The sequence below is a fragment of the Panthera onca genome, chromosome A2, assembly GCF_046562875.1.
Source record: "Panthera onca isolate mPanOnc1 chromosome A2, mPanOnc1 haplotype 2, whole genome shotgun sequence".
Taxonomy (NCBI): Eukaryota; Metazoa; Chordata; class Mammalia; order Carnivora; family Felidae; genus Panthera; species Panthera onca.
Window position 1 is genome coordinate 147,530,472 of NC_138340.1, and position 19,739 is coordinate 147,550,210.

General features: G+C 44.8%; 1 long non-coding RNA gene across 2 annotated transcripts in view; it reads left to right on the forward strand.

Moving 5' to 3' along the window:
* LOC132675076 (uncharacterized) overlaps positions 1–19,739 on the forward strand; it is a 315,734-nt gene that overhangs the window by 239,712 nt on the left and 56,283 nt on the right. Inside the window, exon 5 of one of the 2 annotated variants that reach the window (XR_014135971.1) lies at positions 7,892–8,107. This is a non-coding gene — a long non-coding RNA (uncharacterized LOC132675076). Of the gene's footprint in view, positions 1–7,887; positions 8,108–19,739 lie in introns of both variants that reach the window. The other variant, XR_013551433.2, reaches the window with a different exon arrangement.

A 19,739-nucleotide genomic window follows, 5' to 3' on the forward strand; every position in this document is an offset into this window, starting at 1 on the left:
GAAAGAGATTTTTGTTTCATTTTGAAAGATTTTTGACTATGAATAAATTTCCTTAATAAATATTCGGCTACTCAGGTTACTGCTTCATTTTCAGGTGACCTTTGGTAGTTTGCGTCTTTCCAAGAATTGGTCTGTTTTGTCTTGGTTATCAAATTGGTATAAAGTTGGGTTTTTTCTCACTATTCTTTTAATGTTTGCAAGACTTGCAGGAATGTCCCATTTTTCATTCCTGTTATTGGTAATTACATCTTATTTAAGATATTTTCTGATGTTCCTTGTGATTTTCCACATAATTTGAACAATGGAGTATTTAAAGCTATATTATTGACTTCCAAATATTTGGGGATTTTACAAATATATTTCTTTTGTGAATTTCTACTTTAATTCTATTGACCAGAAAATATATTTTCCAGAAATTTGATCTTCTAAAATTTATTGAGACTTGTTTTATGTTACAGAATACAATCTGGTGAACATTGGTGAATGTTCTGCATGCATCTGAAAGCAATATGTAGTCTGCTCTTGCTGGGCAGAATGTTTTATAAATATCAATTAGGTCAAGTTTGTTCATAGTGCTCAGAACCCCTTGACCTTACAGACTTTTTGTCTAACAGTTCCATAAAGTTTTGAGAAAGGACTGCTGAAGTCTCCAACTGTAACTGTGGGATTCTATTTTTCCTTCCAGTTCTATCAGTTTTGCTTCACATATTTTGAAGCAATATTTTTAGATGCCTGAGCACTGAGGATTTTTGTGTTTTCTTGGTGAATTGACTTTTTTATCACTATGTAATGCCCCTCTTTATCACTGGCAGTTTTCCATAACCTCAAGTCTTATGTGTCTCCAGCTTCCTTTCAGTTAGTGTTAACATAGTACATTTCCTTCCACCCTTTTACTTTTAACCTCCTGCTCTTTATATTTAATGTGGGTTTCTTGTAGGTGCATATAGTTGGGTTTTGCTTTTTCATCCACCATGACAATCCTTTTAATTGGAATATTTAGACTATTTACATTTAATATAATTACTTATATGATTGAATTTCAATCTACCATCCTATTATTTGCTTTCTATTTGTGCCATTTGTTCTCTTTTTCTTGCGTTTGTCCTTTTTATTAATTGTACTTTTTATGAAACCATTTTATTGCCAATATTAGCTATAGCTCTTTGTTTTATATTTTTAGCAGTTGCCCTGGAGTCAGTTAGTTGCAGCCTGCTTCCCATAACATTATGCCTCTTCACAGAGACAGTAAGAACTTCACAAGAGTATACTTCCATTTCTCCCCACCTTCTCTTTGGCTATTGTTATACATTTATTTTAAGTGATGCTACTACCCAAAAATTACACTGTTATTATTTTGCTTAAAACAGTCAATTATTATGTAATGCATATAAAAAGGAGAAACACTTTATAACTATTCATATATTTACCACTTACAGAACTCCTTGTTCCTCTGTGTAGATCTAAATTGTCAACTGTTTTCATACTTCTTTTTTAAATTTTTTCTAATTTGCATCCAAGTTAGTTAGCATATAGTGCAACAATGATTTCAGGAGTAGATTCCTTAATGTCCCTTACCCATTTAGCCCATCCCTCCTCTCACAACTCCTTCAGCAACCCTCTGTTTGTTCTCTGTATTTAAGAGTCTCTTATGTTTTGTTCCCCTCCCTGTTTTTATATTACTTTTGCTTCCCTCCCCTTATGTTCATCTGTTTTGTATCTTAAATTCCTCATATAAGTGAAGTCATATGATATTTGTCTTTCTCTGATTGACTTATTTCGCTTACCATAGTACCCTCTAGTCCTATCCATGTGGTAGCAAATGGCAAGATTTCATTCTTTTTGATTGCTGAGTAATACTCCAATGTGTGTGTGTGTGCATGCACGCGCACACACCACATCTTTATCCATTCATCCGCTGATGGGCATTTGGGCTCTTTCCATACTTTGGCTATTGTTGACAGTGCTGCTATAAACACTGGGGTGCATGTGCCCCTTTGAAAGAGCACACCTGTATCCCTTGGATAAATACCTAGTAGTGCAATTACTGGGTCACAGGGTAGTTCTATTTCTAATTTTTTGAGGAATCTCCATACTGTTTTCCAGAGTTTCTGCACCAGTTTGCATTCCCACCAGCAGTGCAAAAGGGGTCCTCTTCCTCTGCATCCTCTCCAACATCTGTTGTTTCCCGAGTTGTTAATTTTAGCCATTCTGACAGGTGTGGGGTGGTATTTCATTGTGGTTTTGACTTGTATTTCCCTGATTATGAGTGATGGCTGAGCATTTTTTCATGTGTCTATTAGCCATCTGGATGTCTTCCTTGGGAAAGTGTCTATTCATGTCTTTGCCCATTTCTTCACTGGATTATTTGTTTTTTGGGTGTTGAGTTTGGTAAGTTCTTATAGATTTTGGATACTAACCCTTTATCTGATATGTCATTTGCAAATATCTTCTCCCATTCTGTCAGTTGCCTTTTAGTTTTGCTGATTGTTTCCTTCGCTGTGCAGAAGCTTTTTATTTTGATGGGGTCCCCATAGTTCATTTTTGCTTTTGTTTCCCTTGCCTCCGGAGACGTGTTGAGTAAGAAGTTGCTGCGGCCAAGGTCAAAGTGGTTTTTGTCTGCTTTCTCCTCGAGGATTTTGATGGCTTCCTGTCTTACGTTTAGGTCTTTCATCCATTTTGAGTTTATTTTTGTGTATGGTGTAAGGAAGTGGTCCGGGTTCATTTTTCTGCATGTCGCTGTCCAGTTTTCCCAACACCATTTGCTGAAGAGACTGTCTTTATTCCAGTGGATATTCTTTCCTGTTTTCTCAAAGATTAGTTGGCCATACGTTTGTGGGTCCATTTCTGGGTTCTCTATTCTGTTCCATTGATCTGAGTGTCTGTTTTTGTGCCAGTACCATACTGTTGATCTGAGTGTCTGTTTTTGTGCCAGTACCATACCGTCTTGATGACTACAGCTTTGTAATACATCTTGAAGACCGGGATTGTGATGCCTCCAGCTTCGGTTTTCTTTTTCAAGATTGTTTTGGCTATTTGGGGTCTCTTCGGTTTCCATACAAATTTTAGGATTGTTTGTTCTAGCTGTGTGAAGAATGCTGGTGTTATTTTGATAGGGACTGTATGGAATATGTAGATTGCTTTGGGTAGTATCAACATTTTAACAGTGTTTGTTCTTCTAATACGTGAGCATGGAATGTTTTTTCCATTATTTTTGTGTTTTCTTCAATTTCTTTCATAAGCTTTCTATAGTTTTCAGTGTATAGATTTTTCATGTCTTTGGTTAGGTTTATTCCTTGCTATTTTTACAGTTTTTGGTGCAATTGTAAATGGGATCAATTCCTTGATTTCTCTTTCTGCTGCTTCATTATTGTTGTAGAGAAATGCAACCAATTTCTGTGCATTGAGTTTATATCCTGTGACTTTGCTGAATTCATGGATCAGTTCTAGCCATTTTTTAGTGGTCTTTTGCGTTTTCTACATAGAGTATCATGTCATCTGTGAAGAGTGAAAGATTGACTTCCTCCTTGCCAATTTGGATGCCTTTTATTTCTTTGTGTTGTCTCATTGCTGAGGCTAGGAATTCCAACACTATGTTGAGTAACAGTGGTGAGAGTGGACATCCTTGTCATGTTCCTGACCTTAGGAGGATAGCTCTCAGTTTTTCCCCATTGAGGATGATATTAGCAGTGGGTTTTTCATATATGGCTTTTATGATCTTGAGTTATAATCCTTTTATCCCTACCTTTTTGAGGGTTTTTATGAAGAAAGGATGCTGTATTTTGTCACATGCTTTCTCTGCATCAATTGAGAGGATCATATGGTTCTTTAAAAAATTTTTTTTAAATGTTTATTTTAGAGACAGAGAGACCACAAGTGGGGGAGGGGCAGAGAGAGCTGGAGACAGAATTTGAAGCAGGCATCAGGCTATGAGCTATCAGCACAAAGCCCGATGCGGCGCTCGAACTCACGAACCATGAGATCATGACCTGAGCCGAAGTCAGACACTCAACTGACTGAGCCACCCAGGTGTCCCTCTTATCATTTCTTTTATTCGCCATGATTTTGTCTTCTGTTTCGCTGATTTACTACTCTGCTTCATTTATCCTTGCTGCTGTGGCGTCCATTCGCTATTACATCTCAGTTATAGCATTTTTAATTTCGTCCTGACTAGATTTTACTTCTTTTATCTCCACAGAAAGGGATTCTATGCATTTTTCAACCCCAGTTAGTATTCTTATTGTCGTGGCTCTAAATTCTAGTTCAGACATCTTGCTTGTATCTCTGTTGATTAAGCCCCTGGCTGTAATTTCTTCCTGCTGTTCCTTTTGGGGTGAATTCTTTCATTTTGTCATTTTTGAGGAAGACAAAAATTAAAACAAAAAGCAAAAATTAAAAAATTAAAAATAAAACAAAAAATAAAATAAAGGAAGGTATATCCTAGGTGTGTTTTGTTCTGCTTGTTGAAAGAAGCTTGATAGAATAGAGAAAAAAGGGAAAGAAAAGAGAGAAAATTTAAAAAAGAAGATAGGAAAAAATTAAAACATGTATAGAATAAAGTAGAATAAAATGAAATAAAATTAAATAGAATAAAAATTTACAAAAGAATAAAAAACAAAAAATATTTGAAAAATTTTTTTAATTTAAGAAAAGAGAAAATAAAACTAAAATTTTCTCTTTATCCCAGAAAAAGAAAAAGGAGAAAACAAAACAAAACAAATCCATAAAAAACAATTTAAATAAGAATAGAAGAGAAAAACCTGAAATAAATGAACTGGCAAACAGAATGAAACCCAAGTGAAGTTGCATCCAGTTTCCTGTAGAACTCAAACTATGTAGCACTCTATAGTCCATACACCAAGCAGATGAAGAGACTTGTGCTGTTCTTCTATGAGATGTGCTTGGAGGGTGCAGTTGAGTGGGACTTGGTGTAATGGCTCTTTTCTCAATTAGGTGGTGCTGCTTAGCTTACTGGGGTGGATCAGTGTGGCCTGAATGCATGTGGGTGCGTATGTGCATGTACGGGAGGAGTGGAAATAGTTTCACCCAGCTTCCTAGTCTTTGGCACAGGAACTTTGCACTTTCACCTGAAATCAAGCACCCCTCCTTTGTCTCAGGCCTTCCTCCACACCCAGTCTATATCCTTTCTGTGCCCAAGCCATCTTCCTGCCAGGTGGCACCTCCATCCAGACTTTTACCACAGATGGGGCTGTGTTTCAAATCCCCTCACTTTAGAGACCTGTGTCTTGGGCCCGCTCTACTCTCTAGGGGAAGGTTTCACTGAGGAATGGCTGGTACCCCCAGAAAATGTTCCCGTGATTGTGCAATGGCAGAGGTTCAGAGACTGTGACAATTCACAACACACAGCCCATGCTAGGTTACACCATACTCTGAAGTCTTTGTCCCAATACCAGCAAACGTGGCCATAGTGGTTTTAATTCTTACTGGATCCAAGTTGGACACAACCCAGATATCCATTGATAAGTAAGCAGATTCACAAATTGTAGTAAATGCACATGATGGAATACTATTCAGCAATGAAAAGGAATGAATTACTGGTCTGAGCAGCAATATGAAGAATGTCAAAAACATTGTGATGTGTGAAGAAATCCAGGCGCAAAGACTACATAGTTTATCATCTCATTTATATCACTTTCTGCAAAAGGCAAAGCTGTGGAGACTGAAAGCAGATCAATGGTTGCCAGAGAGGTAGGGGAAGGAGAGGTGGCCAACAGGCACAATATTTCTATTGTGACAGAAGTATTCTATATCATGATTGTGGTAGTAGTTGCACATGTATGTATGTTTGCTACAACTCACTGAATTAGATATTAAAATTTGGTCAGTTTTATTGTGTGTAAATTATACTTGATTCAAGCTGATTTAAAAGTAAGATACCTACTTGGCCTGATTTAGATTTGGAGAGTTGAGGAAAGTACTAGATGACCTTCCAGAAGTGGTTCAACCAGATGTCACTTGTTATGGTGTAGATAACTGGTATCTGGCGGGGTAGAGGGATTTGCAGGGAAGGGATGGGGTGGAGCACGTAGAGATCTAGGAGGGGTGGTATTACTGCATGAGGATGACCATGAACTCATCCTCGGTGCACCTTCACCCTGGGAGGACATCCAATGCGTTTAAGGAAAGGAGAAACTCTGCTTTTCTTAAAACCGAGTATGAAAGGGACAGAGGGTTGGGATCCCAGTTTGGATGCACGACGTAACTCTGCCAGCTGCATTTGATGTGTTGCTGTTCTGAGTCACCCAGTTTATTAACAGCAGCCATCGAAAACCATTGTAGTTTGGTACTGGCTGCAGCTTCCCTTTCCACTGTGACCACCCACCCTTCCCCTGTAGGAATTCTTTGCCCGAAACCCTGGTGTCCAGGAAGTTATTTGTGGAATAACTTTTGCGTGACTGTTTACTAGTCAGGCTTCTCTGATTGTGAGGCAAAGAGACACACAGAGAATTACAAGGAAACACAAGGAATTACAAGGGGACAAGGGGAAGCTAGAAAACCAACCATTTAGCGGCTCAGTCACCTGGATCCTAGTTTGTCCTATACTAGGGTGTGCAGAAGCTCACATAAGACGCAGAGTGTGGCCCCCTCAGGGAGCACCCTGAGCTTAAGTGATTATTCTCCATGATAGTTTCCAGAAGTGGGGTGTAGTATGTTGGTGACTTTCAGGGTGACACCCATCCGCCAGGTTCTGTAGATGACTTAATATTCATAGAGCCCCTAGAACCAGGCTGGCACGGAGAGAGTGCTATGTAAGTGTTACCTCCTGACCTATCTAAGTAAAGGATGGCTTCCCTTGCATTCCAGCACTTAGATGATTTCTTTCTTTTTACACACTGAGTCCTGGTCCACTTCTCAAGTGTGGTGTTTCCTCTTTTAACAAGCATCCTTTGCAAATGCTAAGAAAAGAGAAAACGGGAAAACCCACTTGGATTCCTTTTCTTAATCAGAAACTGTGTATGTGGCCAGCAGTAAAGTCTTGATGGATTCCTCAAAACACCCACTAAAAATGAGTTAAGATATGAAAGAAAACTGGATGGGTGGGTGGGTGGGTGGATGGATGGATAGGTGGATGGGTGGATGGGTGGATGGATGGATGGATGGGTGTATGGGTGAGTGGATGGATGGGTGGATAGATGGAAGAGTTTGCCATTACTCAGGTAAGAAGGCAAAGGGAAGGGTGAATTGTGTGACAGGTGTGTACATGGCTGAAGAGAGGAAATTTTGGAGGGTTTAAGTATATGCTTATGGGTCCTTTGGCCCTCTTCAAATAAGGACTGCATGATAGATTGAGATTTTATAGGTTTAATATTCCCACCCAACACCCTGTGCTTTTACATCTGGATAAAAGGAGCTATAAATCTCTCCAGGCAGAATGACTGGGCCCTGCCTTTCTACCCTTCTCACGGAGATCTTACTTGGAAATACAGCTGAACAGTCAATGATGAATCATAGCATCTGTGGAACAGCCTAGATAAGGAACAGTTTGCATTTTCATGTGATAATTCGCTACTCTTGGCATTTTCAAATTACCTATAGAGCCACATTAATTCTGTTGCCATAAACTACCACTCTGTACCCAAGTCACTGGGAAATGGGGACTCAAGTGGCAGGTTTGTTTGGCTTTACGGGAGTGGGAAGAACTTCATTTCTGTGATGCAGGGCATGTGAACCGGGCTGGCCCCTGGAAAGTGCCTTTTGTAGCAGCTTCGTGGAGCAAGGTTGTAGCTTCAGATCTACCTGAAATTGTCATCTTCCATGTCTGTATGTTACTTAGTTAAAAATAAACTGAACACAAATCACGCCCCCTACTCCCTTGCCTCACAGTGCAAAAGAGATGCCCCTTCAGCTCTTTCTCCTTTTCTCTTTCAGGAAGTATATGCTTTGATGGGGGTAAACCCTGAGTGGCTCCTACAACAGGATTGAGAAGGGTAATTTTGCAGGAGCTGTCCTGAGGGCTGGATGAACTCCCTGGCCCTGCAGAAGAAACCACTGTCTGATGCCTGTCTGCCTACTTCCCAGTGGTTGCAGCCACTTTAAGAGGTGCCATGTGGACTAGTCTTTCACCAGCCACCGTGGACTCTGGCAGAAGGTGGGTGGTGTCAGATGAAGACAGAATCAACTCTTGATCTCCCAAAGTAGGGCTTCTCTTCTATGATACCTCCAGACAAAGACATTTCATGGTCTGCTGCTACCTGACCCCCACTCATTTTCTCCTAACTTTCACAATCCACTTAAGTTCCTAATACGCATCAGAAACCCTTATTGCTGCAGTGCAAATCCATTTCCTTGCCCCAAGCAGAGATGAGTCATTCTCAAACTCTTGAGTTTACACATCCCTGCATTTCTTATACAAATTCTGAGAATGCTATCAAATACATTAATGAGGAGCCTTGTAAAAATGAGAATAATTTCTGTCTCTCTATCCTAATTTACATTTGTCCATTTCCTGAGGTTCCATTCTATTAAACTTTAATTTGCTCCCCTCTTATCCCAAGCCTTTCAGAGTTTTATATTGGAGATTTTGTTCGTGCAGACAGAGTATAGAGTCTCTGGGCTTTAATGGGTTACACTTATGGGCAGGCAAGATGCATTTTGTCTCTGAAGTGATTTTTAGATTGCCCACCCATCTGCTCAGGGCACGCTGGCATAAAGGAGAGGGTGTGCGTTGGCATGATAGCAAAGCAGAAGTGATCATTTGTTTTAAGTTCTGTTTATTTTTGTTTTAGTATTCTTTGTGTCCCACTTTGCAGTGGTTGTTTTGAATGACTTTTTGCTGCAAGATCTTCCAGTTTCTGTACTTATGAACTGAAGGGCAGGGGTCGGGGCCTGAGGCAGTCAATCCTATTCTCCTACTTTATCTTTAAAATATATGAAGAAAGCTTAGAAATGTAGAGTGCTTTTTGTTCCCTGGAAAGGAGCACCAGGGAAGAAATATATTAGATTGCGCCATATAAAGTTGCCATTTTTATAGGTCAAAAATGGTTAAATATCGCTGATTTCATATGGTTCAGTCTAGTAGAATCAAACCTCATTAGTTCAGACTAATTTGAGGAAGCTTTGTCAGAATTTGCTGGAGTGTGGCAAAAAGTCTGAATTATGAGACCATTTTAGACAGATGCAGCTTTATTGCACTGAACAGGAAATAGGTCAACAAAATAAGGTCCTCTACAAGTCCATGGAGGGATTTCTTTGGTTAATAAAGGCAATTTGTAATGAATCCACAAGTAGGTTTTGTAAAGGGTGCTTTAAGGCGTACTTGAGAATTCTTGAGAAGTTTGTTTTTTAAAGTAGCTTTAAGTAGTTTCCTCCAGATTTACCATATATGATTAGTTTGCTTACCAAATCCTTCCTTCAAGACCAGCAAATGTATGGGCTGAAGTTTACCGGCTGAATTATTTCTTATTCTAAAATAGTGTATTCCAAATTAATGATGCTTGACTGCTCTATTCCTGACCTTGAGGTTGGACATTAGGTTAATGAAAATCAGTGGAGACCGGCCCTCAAGTATTGGGGAGGAGAAAATATATTTGACAACAACATATGTGACTTAAAAAAAAATGAGGCTGGTTTTCTTGTGTGGGCTCATATATTGACTCTGGAGGCAGTTTCTGAGGCAAAGTTCCAACTGTGTTCGGGATAATAGCAGCAAACTTGGAAGGAGTCAACAGCATCCCACAGAACTGCTTTGAGGAGAACATAATGTGAACGTCCAAGTTCCAACCTTTTGTGGCTTAAAAAAAATGCTCACATATGCTTATTCTCCTAGGGAAATATTTATTCCCATAAGAAATGATTTTTAAAGGTTCCCTGTAAATAATAGCAATTTCTCCACCACATCCAAGTTTATTTGCAAGCAGTTTTATCAATTTTCTGCTTACCTGAAACCCTGAGGAGTGCATGGGGAGAGGGGGTAGGAGGACGAGGGAAATGGGGCTGAGGATTGGTGACCAGCAGAAACACAGACTGGTAGATAGTTTGATAAAATTGGAATCAGGTGTAACTTTTCAGGAGCTCACCAGTGGTGTAGGGCAAAGTTCATCCTCATGGGATTCCTGCTCTGGCTCCAACGATTCTAGAGGAAAAGTCCTTTCTCAGGGTAAGTGGGTACACCCCACCTTGCTTCTTTTTCCTGCACTGTGCTGTTTTGCTTTGAAATGTCAATAGGACTCAGAGTTAGGGGCAGATCTGATTAGGCTACTGGACAGAACTGACTCAGTTTGCAGTTACAGGTCTCTAAAAGCAGATATGACACAAAAATGGGACCAGATAAAATATGGGAGTGACTTAACAGAGCAAAATAAAATAGACCTGTGATGGACCGGTTCTGTATCTCCCGTAGTTAACTCAAAATCTATGCATGAACCCGTACAATCAAAAAGAGTGGTTGCACTGTATGTAAATTGAAACAACTAGATGAATGTGAAATGAGACCAATCCTTCCCTTGGTAACCTGCAAAATGGACGCCCCAGTGGTGAGGTCTTCTGGGTTTCTCTCCTAGCGAGTGCTGTGACAAGAGCACATCATGCTTGCCTCTGCTGCTGTGTCCCTGTCACAAGGGAGGGAGGGTTGCAGTCTGTGTGTTCCTCTAGCTCGGCGTGTGCCCCGCGACGGTTGGCTGCATTACGGCTCCGTGCCCCAATGTAACAGGAGCCCCACGGATGCTGCTTGAATTGAGCCTTGATCTTGCGTGCTGCTGTTTGTTTTTTTTTTTTTAAAGTTTATTTATTTTTGAGACAGAGAGAGACAGAGCATGGACGGGGGAGGGGCAGAGAGAGAGGGAGACACAGAATGGGAAGCAGGCTCCAGGCTCTGAGCCATCAGCCCAGAGCCCGACGCGGGGCTCGAACTCACGGACCGTGAGATCGTGACCTGAGCTGAAGTCGGACGCTTAACCGACTGAGCCACCCAGGCGCCCCGCGTGCTGCTGTTTTAAATCCAGACTACTCTGATCTTCCCCTTGGCAGAGGTTCAGTAAGTCAGGCAACACCCACTGTGCCCCTACTATGTGCCGGGGACACGTAGTAGTGCTGGGAATCAGGGACAGAAACACAAGATGGAGCCCCTGGGCTGGAGCTGCTCCAGTGGGGGAGCCAGATGTCTAAACAAATAATTAGAGCGCTGTGTAATTAGTGCTAATGGGAGGCGTGTGCAGAGTGCTCTGGGGCACAAACAAGTGACCAGCTAAGCCTCAAGTCACCACCCTCCAGCTGCTCCAAGAGGGTTAATATCACTGTTGTGCCCCCGAAAAAGAAGCTTTGTCCAAGGAGGCATTGCTGCTGTGTCATCACACACACACATCACACACCTATCACAGGCACACCCCTGAAGGCCTCCCACCTCCTACAGAATGTCTCACGTCAGCTGTGCCCCCTCCTGGGCCATGATGGAGACTGCCCAGGTGCTGCTTGCTTTCGGTAACTGCTCATGGCCGGGTGGGTGGTGGTCGTGGGTGAATTCCTGCATCTCACTGTGATCCTTCCCAGTGCCTTTTCCTCACAGGCTGCAGGCAGTCTAGGTTGCCCGATGGTCTCCATGGCAACGGGTCTCTCCTTCCATCTTCTACAAGTGCAGGGTGCCTCTTTGGAGGAGGGCGGGCCCCTGACCAGCGCCCAGCCAAGCTGAAGACTCTGTATCTGCCTCTCTGGGTTGTTTCAAGGCCTTAATTTTTTGCCAGGTATCAGCAGTGGACTAGGAACTCATGAGGCTCTACTTGTCCATGCCTGACCCCCCCCCGGCTTACTGCTGAATTTAAAGAGCCGCTGACGGTAGCTGCTCAGACTGAAGGTGACCGAACAGGTCCTGAATGTCCTGTCAACTGCCAAGGACAAGGTGGCCACAGCAAAGATGAGCCTGGAGTCAGTTCTGGACAAATTAGAGCATGTTGATTGCAGGGTAACCGGGATGACAGAGGGACTCACGTGAGGGGTGAACAAAGAAAGTAGGGATACCCAGACGGGAGGAGTGTGACAGAGAACAACTAGCCGACCGAGTACCGCACGGAAGAGGGAGCAGATGCAGTCTGCGGGGCACTGTTAACTATCACTGGGACCAGTGGTTGGAAGAAAAAAGGCCACACAAATTCCTTCCCTTTCCTCGTGTTTCTGAAAAGGCGCCTAAACCCTTCAAAGGTGGAAGGTGTTATCTTTGAGGAAGTGAGATCCCTGTCAAATCGGATAATCAAGCAGAAGCTCGATGGTCATTGGGTGGACATTCAGGTGTAACGTGAGCCTTTAGTGTTTCATGCAAACCTGACTGGCCCCACCTGACACCCCTTGGTACCCACATTCTTGCCTGTAAAATGAGGAGTGAGGTCAGAGCGTGGGTCAGATACATTTGTTTTATAGCCCGGTGTTCAAACCCCATTTTCTAAACCTGATCCTACCTACGTGATACCTAACCTGATGGATTTCAGGCACTGCCTGTTTTTCTGAGCACTTTCATATCCACGATCTCATTACCTCTTTTCCATTCCTCTATGAAGTGAATAGAACAGGTATGATCCCAGAGGCAGGGAAGGTCAAGGGAATTTTCTAGAGGTTATGAGCAAGTGAGAGGCAGAGCCAAGGCGGAGGCCAGGGCTCGGGTCTGCCAGTTCAGCCCATTGTCCTCTCTTGCCAGGGGCACGTTCACTGGTGTTTCCACCTTGGGCACATGATGCCACAGAGAGGGGTTATCAGTTAGCAGTCTCATGCAACACACAGTGTGGTGGAAATAGTATATAAGTAAATTAAGCATCGTTTCCAGAAAAAAAAAATGTCTGGCTGTCAGTTGTTCTCAACTTTGGGCTTTGCCGCTAGATAAACTCCGAGACACAAATCTGCTAACTATATGTGACGTGAATCCATGGGTTATGTAAAAGTGATTTGTGCCAGTGGATCGGGGTGGGGTATAAGTTGAATAATAACAATGTCTAATAAGTCTGAACTGGCCCTTCCTTAAAACTCTTGTGGGGGTGTTGAGGAGGGAGGGGCTGGCCATGCGAGTCGGCTTAGTACTGCATCCAAGCTGAAAATTCAACAGGCATAATGTTGCCTGGGAAATTGAAACATCAAATGTCAAATAAGATCTCGCTGCTGCTCTAATTCTTTATTCAGGCCCCTGGGGAATAATGTATCCAATGTGACAATCCAATAAACTCTAACATCATCTCCACCACGTGCTATTGAAAAGCCCCTTCCTCTGCCTTCTTTAAATCATGGCGTCTGCTTCTTTTAATCAATCCAACTGAAGCAGTGAATGCAAATTGGAGACCATACTTTATATATGTATCTGCCGGACTTGTCAGTGGATGACAGGTCCATGGAAAACTTTCCACGCTGGCCTAAACTTGGTCTCCAAGTGAACCATGGTGATGACAAGACTTGCAGCAGCTACTCTTTCTTTCCCGGGACTCACGTGTCCTTTTATTGTTTTCCCCAGCTCTTGGTGACGTGGGAGGCAGAGCACAGTCTCCTGCCCCACTTAGGAGCTGTAACTTGCAGCCTGAACCTTGCTCACCTGTATGATGCCTAAGGGACGGTGAGTCAAGGGTTGGAGTAGGAGAAACTGGTAATGGAGGGTTGGGGCCAAGGTTTATTAGGCAGGTGACCCGCCTTATGTTTTGGAGCTGCCAGAGGTATTTGGGAACAGGCTGGACTATGGGCCAGGCTGGGATTCAGGGTAGCCTCCACGGTGGTGGTGGTGGGAGGGGGGAAGCGACACATCTGGGAGGTCACCGAGTGCTAGACATGGTGCATTGATGTGCTATGAAGTCCCAATTCTTTCTCCGAAATGCCGACCTCAGCATTTATGCTGCCTCTACTCGCTTTAGACGCTGGAGAAGCGGGGGTGGGGGTGGCAGAGAGTGTGCTGCTGGTGAGAGAGGGGTGCTCTGGCTTCACGGGACTGTCCTACTGGCCTGAGCAAAGCCCAGGAATGTCCACCTTCACTCTGCTCATGAAGCCTGTGGCTCCTTTTCCTACTCTGCGCCCTGCCGGGGTGAGGTGGTCTTCCCTGAAATCCTGACTTTGGAGAGGTCATAGCTGCGGCTCCCCTCATGGGTGGTCTTTCAGTGGATGCTTGCCCACTGCCAGGGTCTCAGCCCACAGAGAGATCCAGTACTAGAAAATTCCTTCCTTATGTGGAACTCAACTCCACCCCCTTTCAGCTTCCTCCATTGGCTCTATTTATTTATTTATTTATTTATTTATTTATTTATTTACTTACTTACTTAATTTTAGAGAGAGAGAGTGTGAGCAGGAGAGGATCAGAGGAAAAGAGAGAGAGAATCCCAAGCAGGTTCCACACACAGCACTGGGGAGCCCGACAAGACCCTGGCTCCCACAACCCTGGGATCATGACCTGAGCCGAAATCAAAAGTTGGGTGCTCAACCAACTGAGCCACTCAGGTGCCCCCCGCTCTAGTTCTTAATCTGGAATCATACAAGGAAAATCCAACCTCTTCCCTGGGCCGTGTCCTGAGATATTTAAAGGCAGATGCCTCATCTCGCCTGCGTCTTCCCTTGTCACCAATGGTTTTCAGACCCCTCGCCACCTGGTTACTGTGTCCTGGGTGTGAGTCAGTCAGTGGTTGCTCTGTTCACGCTGTGGCACACAGGTGTGAACTCAAGTCTACACTGAAGGAGGCTTCTCATCCTTGGCAGGGAGGAGGTCAGAGCCCTGAGAGGAGCACATTGGTTTCCAGTATATGCTCCAGCGCAGACAGTCCTGCCCTGCCAGTCTTCCTCAGGAGAAGGAGGAGGGCACAGAGCTTCTCAGCGTGGAGCCGCGGAGGGTAGAACATCCATGAGCACCAGACACGGGACCGGACACCAGGATCGTGTTCTTCTTCCCAAGACCCAGTGCTCACGTCAGTGATAGAGGCTTCCGTCTTCCCAGTTTGAGTAGTCTGAATCCTTCCCCAAAATCAGTGCAGGTCTCCTGGAAGGCACAGAGTCCACCAACCTCCCCTCAGCCACTCTTCTACTCAGGATACAGTAAACAGTGGGCACGGCCGTGATGACCTCCCTGCAGTGGCATGAGGCTGACTCACTCAGTCCCCAGGCAGACTGAGCTCATCGAGAGCATGGCCAGACAATGTTGGCTGAAGGAGACTGCGATCTTTTGCTGTCATCATGGCTAGAGTTCCTTGAATTTTTTTATGTTGGAAATAATCATATAGAAAAGCTCCAAGTACAGTGCAAAAAAAGTTTCTTTTTCCTGAATGATTTCCAAGTTTGTGGCCGACATAATGGCCGTGACCCATGAACCCTTTAGTTTATATATCTTACAAACAAGGACGTGCCCTCATATGGCCACAAACAATCATCAAATGCAGGAAATAGATGGATACATCACTAACATCTAATCCTCAGACCCTGGTCAGCTGCCGCAGCGATAATCTTTATAGCAAAAGGATCCAGTCTAGGCTCATACACTGCATTTCACTGGGACGTCCCCCCGGTCTCCTGGAATCTGGAACAGACTCCCAGTCTTTTCTTAACTCTCAAGACCTTGACACTTTGGAAGACTCCAGGCCAACTATTTTGATTAATGTACCTCACATTGGGTTTGTCTGATGTTTTCTCATGATTAGATTCAGACTACGCATCTTTGGCAGGAGTTTCATGAAGTGATGCTGTGAGTCAGTTTTTGCTGTGTATTCAGAAAGCTCAATTAGCACTTTGTTAATGTGCCTCAGAGTGGGAGAGCCTATGGGACGCATTGCATCTTTGCGGGTGGTGCAAAATTCTGATTTGTCTCCATCCTATTGAAGTTAGTCTTCTATTTCTTTCTTAAGGTGGTGTGTGCCTCCCTTCACCAATGCAAAGTGACTCTCTTCCCCTTTGTAATAGCTGTGTGTGGACGTATTTTGTGATTAGGTAAATAGCCCATTTTTTACCAAACTTCAATTTGTTCATTTATCTATAGTAGTATGAACTCATGGTTTCATATTTTCATCAGTGGATGGTAACTTATTGTTGGTGTTTATTTTGATACTCCCATAGTCTTAGAGCTGCCCAGTGGGAGTCCTTCCAAGTTGGCTTTGGTATCCTGCTCAGATGTCCCTGCCGTTCTCTGAGTACTTCCTTACTTCTGGTGTAGTGGGATGCCCAGGTTCATCTTGCACTCTCCCTGCTCCTGGCCGGAATCACCCGTTGTCCAAGGACCCTGGGTCCTTTCAGTGGACAATGATACCAAGAAACCAAGATCTGGGGGCTAAGTGTGCTCATTGGTATTGGCATGGCTCCCAGACCCTCTTGGTGGACAGAGCGAAGAAGTAACCTGCACGTGCGTTTATATGCAGATACGTGTACTTACACAGTTGTGTCTGTATTTATGTATTTTTCTATTGATAGACTAAAAACCATGCATTCGCGTACAATTCCCGAATTCTAATCTAGCACCTCAGAATTCACTTTAGTTTTCTTCCTTTTTGCATTCGTAGCTTCCTTCTCTAATAGTGGGAAATCTGGCTCCTGTGATTTCTAACATATTTTCTTACTTGATTGGCAGCCCTGTATGTAATCAATCTTCCATTGCTCCTGACACCCTTTCGTGGCACGGATGCTCTCCTCATCCACCTTGGCCTCCCAGACTCTGCTGTGCTGTTGCCTCAGCCTGGTCCGAAGCCCTTCCCAGTGCTCACCTGTTCCCACACCCCATGCCCGCTGCCCCTGCAGGGACTCTCTTCTCACCTCCTCAAGCTCATCACCCTGCTGAAGCTCCAACAGCCCAGGCCAGGCCTCCCCTGTCACCCCAGCATCTCGTGAGAAACCCCTCACGGTGCCCGGGCTCCAAACCCTGAACTGAGCTGCCCTTTGGCGAGGCCTTCCTCTCTCCACTTGGCCTCCAGCGCCCCATTCTGGGCCTCTGCACCTCCCCTCCGCCCCGGCCCAGGTGCCTACGTTTCTCCCCAACCCCATGGGTGTGTGGACTGAATAGTTCAAGAAGAGAAAGAACAGGAAGAAGAAGCAGAGAGAATGCATCTAGGGTTCTTCATCTCTATCGCCAGGGCGTCCTTCTTGCTCTGTGCAATTGAGGAGGCCGGGACTGCTGCCCGGCAAATGCTAGGGTCTGCAAAGGCCTGTTAGCAGGGCAACCTGTACGTTGGCACATTAAGGTAAAGTGCAGTGGGGACCGAGGCCGCCTTTGGGTAATATGTAGATTATCCCATTTTGAGGCATATTAACGAAGTGCTAATTGTGCTTTCTGAATGCAATTTGGTGCCAGTTGCAGGAATAACTCTGGCACCTGCTTGGACTTTAGACTTGCAGATTAACTCAAATGGAAAGAGTGGCAAAACAGGGAATAATTTGTTCTCTAATAAGCCACTTGGAAGCCAACTCATTTCTACAGTTGGTGTCAGAAAAGTGCAGCTCACTGATTGGAATAGGAAGCTGTGTATCTGGTACACAGGGTTCTATGCCTTTTCTGCCACGACTTCCTGAACAGCTCACCTCACTTTGCATCCATTGGCCTCAATTTACCTTCCCACTATTGGGGATATGCATAATATTATTCTGATTGCACAGATTGGTCCTGAAGAACCCAGTTGTCTGCTTCTGTCACTTGTATTCACACAGACAGCTCCGACTAGAAGACAGAGGGTCAGGAGAAGAGTGTCTGCATTTATGGCCAGTTCTCTCAGGGTGTGATCCTTGAAGTGGGGCCCCTGGACGAGCAGCACCGCATCCACCTGGGAGCTGGTTGGAAACATGAACACAGACCCTCCCACCCTACCTAGACCTACTGAATTGGAACCTGGGGGCAGGACCAGTGGTCACTGGTTGAACCAACCTTCCAGGTAGTTCTGATGCGTGCTGAAGTTCTAGACGTGCTGATGACTCTAGGAAATGTGGCTCAACTCACCGGAGCAGGGTTTTCTGAGCATTTACTATGAGGTTACTCCGCAAATGGTTCCTGAGCGCCTACCTGTGTGCCAGGCAATGTAGTGGGCCCTGCAAGTTGAATTGTGAACAAGACAGCATGGTTCCCACCCTCACTGGGCATGGTGTCTCATGAGCGATGCACTGAGCAAGCAAACAGGTGGGAAGCCAGGAATGGAAATGCAGGGGCTCGGAGGGAGAATCGTGGAGGGGACCTGGTTTAGATGGGGAGGTTGGGAAGGCGACTCTGAGCACGTGACATTTATGTAGCAGCCATGCTCTCATGGAAGCCATGGAAAGTTGGCTGGAAGGAGGTACCAGATAGGGAAGTTTGTGAACCCTCTCTTCCCTGCAAGGCAGTCAGAAGAGCGCAGGCACCAAGTGTGAGATGCGGGAACACACATATAGGCAGTCTCTCCCTCTTCCTTTCCTTGCATTTGCTCAGAGTTGGCTCTGGGGGAGGGGTCGTGCCTCCCTGCTTATCATACAACTGGGGGGAGTTGGCATCCTCATCATTTTCCAGGGACCAGATATGTACAATATTAAAAAAGAAATCATGTGATTTGCTGACAGCACTTAATGCGGAATTCAAGGGGGCCTTATTATTCCTATACATCATGTCTGGCTTGCAACAGGCAGTGGGATTTCTGGGACACAGGGGAAGCTCGCATGCCTTCCTTTGGGGGATGACAACTGTCGGCTAACTCCCTCCTTGGATGGGTGGTCCTTGAGGCTTCACCAGGGGCCATGTGGTGCAGAGGCGGGCATTAGGATGTAGTGGGGGAGCCTCTGAAGGTCGGGGCTGGCGTGCTGCTCTCTTGATGGTTGAACAATGCTGATCAGCCCAAGGTCTCTGACTGAGAGCAGCCGGAGGTGGCGCTCCCAAACCCGCTGACTGCTGACGCCATGTGTGCAGGGGGCGATGTGTGCTTATGTTTCTGGACTCGGGCCAGAGGCTCTGATTGAGTTTTGAGATGAGAGCAGATCTTCATCACTGAGCCACATTTCTCATCGTGTGTGTGGGGTTCCTCTCACCCACTTGGGCAGGCATTCTCACCTTTGCCTCCTCCACACGGTGCCTGGCAGATGAAAACACAACTATGAAATGACTGCATGGATGACTAGATGGGGCAAGGAATCGGGGAGTGCCCTGAAGTCAAGGAACATAGGTCCGTGGTGCAGGGATAGTCTATCCCCCCAGAGAGGGCACATACTAGGGCATTTATCCTGTGCCTGGTTGGGCTATACACCCTATTCTATTTGGAGACCTAGGTAGTGGGTTCCCCAGCTCGTGGAACGGTGGTCTCAGTGGCAACGTTGCATATGCCTGGCACTGTGCCTGGAGCCCATCAGGCATTCCAAACTATTTTTGGATTAAGGCATTCAGTCATTTTTTCCCCTTAGGTCAGGGATTATTATGTTGAATATATCAATCTTCCTTGGTCTCCCCTGGGCTGTGTGGATGGGGATGCTGGGCAAGGCAAACTGCAGAGTGGGGAGCCCCTTGTCCACCTCCTGTCACCTCTGCAGGGAATGTCACAGGCAATGTTCTAGGGGGGAACATGGCCCAGAAAGGACTGAGGACGTGAGCCCTTCCTTTCTGAGCTGCTGCTTTTCTGTCATTCCTCACGTCTATACCTTGTATACTTTTTGCACCTTGGAGAACAAATATTACGTTGTCCGTTTGTCCACAGTTCCCAAGAACTGCCAGCTAACCATCCTTGAGGTGGTGGGGGACTGGAGCATTCACCCCCTTTTGCCTCGTGATTAGGACATTGTGAAGATGCCTGCTGTTCCTCTTACCTCTTGGTCACCCTCAAAGGGGCTAGGCAGACCCATTTGTATATGGGTGA